The sequence below is a fragment of the Suricata suricatta genome, chromosome 2 (assembly GCF_006229205.1).
Source record: "Suricata suricatta isolate VVHF042 chromosome 2, meerkat_22Aug2017_6uvM2_HiC, whole genome shotgun sequence".
Taxonomy (NCBI): Eukaryota; Metazoa; Chordata; class Mammalia; order Carnivora; family Herpestidae; genus Suricata; species Suricata suricatta.
Window position 1 is genome coordinate 153,576,664 of NC_043701.1, and position 2,026 is coordinate 153,578,689.

At 48.3% G+C, this 2,026-nt stretch overlaps 1 long non-coding RNA gene across 1 annotated transcript; it reads right to left on the minus strand.

Moving 5' to 3' along the window:
* Window positions 1–284: 284 nt before the first annotated feature.
* On the minus strand, window positions 285–1,200 carry LOC115273247. The gene is made up of 2 exons (XR_003900757.1): window positions 1,118–1,200; window positions 285–546 (listed from the first exon to the last, which is right to left on the minus strand). It is a non-coding gene; the product is annotated as an uncharacterized LOC115273247 (long non-coding RNA).
* Between the last annotated feature and the right edge of the window lie 826 nt (window positions 1,201–2,026).

Genomic DNA, 2,026 nt, shown 5'->3' on the forward strand with positions numbered 1-2,026 from the left:
TATCAAAGAAATAGCAACCCTGCTTCCTAGTTCCTGAACTTGGCTTCCAGGGTGGAATCTATTATTAAATAAATAAGGTATTAACCAAATCAAACAACTTTTAATGACCCAGAAAAAATACTTCAATTCACAGAAAAAAGTCAAGAGAAGAGCAGACATCTCAGCCACGCGGCTCGCAGCAGAGCCCAGGAGTGCTGCTAGCCGTGTGCTTTCACAGGTAATTTTGCAAGGGTTCCATGCAGTTTCCTGGAGAAGGGAGACTCCTGCCCTCCGGACTTTTTTTTTTTTTTTTTTTTTTTTTTTTTACGTGTGCTCTTGGATGAGCAAGAGAACTTGAGGTGGTCCTTCTTTCCTTCCGTCAGTATGTATAATTGAGCCTCACTGCATCAAGGTGGGAGGGGGCAGATGTGCCAAGTAACCCCGTGTGAATAGGGGTCCTGCAAAGGCTGGTTCAGAGGAGCACGTAGGAGAGAATCATCATTTCTGCTCTTGGGAGAGCGTAGGGTCCCAGAAATCTTCCGAAAGGAGATTGATTTTGGACTAGACCTTTGACGATGAGAAGAATGGAGTGAAGGGAAGAGCATTTTAGGCAGGGGACACTGCAGGGACAGTGATTGAGAGGGCGCAGGGTTTGTTAGCAGGGCTGCTGTTGGCATTTTGGCCATGGCTATCAGAGGACACTGCCCACTCCTCAGTTACACTGCACATGGTGTATGTCCCTTCCCCACCTAGCACTCCATAGTGACAACCAGAACCTTCCGAACATTTCCAAAGGGTCCAGGGTGAGAGGGGACCTGGGGCACTGACCGCCACCCTGCTTGAGAACCACTGGAGGGAGTTCTTGAGGCTTGAGTGGGAGGGGGTCACTTTTGTCCAGGCCCTGTTTTAAAGAACGTTGGACCTCTTCCTTAGGGTGTGGAGAACCAGTGCAAATTCTGGACAAGGGCAAGGCCTGGTCAGAGGGATCTGGGTTTATAAAGATCCCTCTGACCTCATGGTGAAGGGTAGATCGGAAGAGGCAGAGTCTGAAAAGTAGTAGGCCCCTCCCTCTTTTCCTCCCTCCCACTGTTCTTCCTTCCTTCCTGTCTTTTTTTCATTTTTTTTTAAGCCAACATACAATTAGTAAGTTAATTGTTTGCTGCTTCTCTTGAGCCATTCGCTTAGGAATTTCAGAGTGGAGCATCTTCCCCATGAACTGCCATGCTCCCTGGAAAACCATTTCTTCTGAAGTGGTTATAAATGATCTCAGTTGCCACACCCTTGCATTATGATGTGGTTGGGGAAACAGGTTCAGAGGTCTGAACCAAAATCCTGGGCTTTTACCCACTCTACTACAGTGACTGGGGAATTTGGGTTAGCATCTCATTATTCACTTTTTTTTTTTTTTTCCTAATAGCAGTGTGGTACCTAAGGAAACATCTCTGACAGTTGGGGATTGGTTCTTTTGCCTTGTTTTTCTCTTTTCCATCAGCTTTTCTGGGACGATGAGAACTGTCCCGGTAAGCCTCGGGATAGGCCACCAGGATGTAGTTAGAGCCTTTGCCTGCTGTAGGAGGCCTGGGCCTCCAGTTCCCCTTTGGAGAAAAATCACTTTACTGAAAATCTCTCACTGCCCCCAACATGTTTAGCCAAGATGTTCTCATTTTCTCAGAGCCAGAATAAACTGGCAGGGTGCTAGAGTCAATGCCGGCTGGGACCCACGTGTGCTTCCGCTGGCCGGGGAGGGATAGACGAGGCAGCAGCACCCTTCAACCCAGACTTTCTCCCAGTCTGATTTATTGCTCTCGTCTCTCGCTCTGGCTTTTTGCTAAGAGTTCCGTCCAAAATCTTCACTGCGGATCCAGGATTGTCCATGTGCGTTTTTGCTTTGCCACTGTTGGCGGAGAGATCTGGGTGAATGCCCTGGCGCCACCCACTCCTGACTTATCTGCTGGAGTCATCTTTAATCTGTCAAAACCCAGATCGGTTCACATGCTGTGAAGAGTGGCTTCCATCCAAAACCACTTCCACCCCTTCCGCTGCTCCT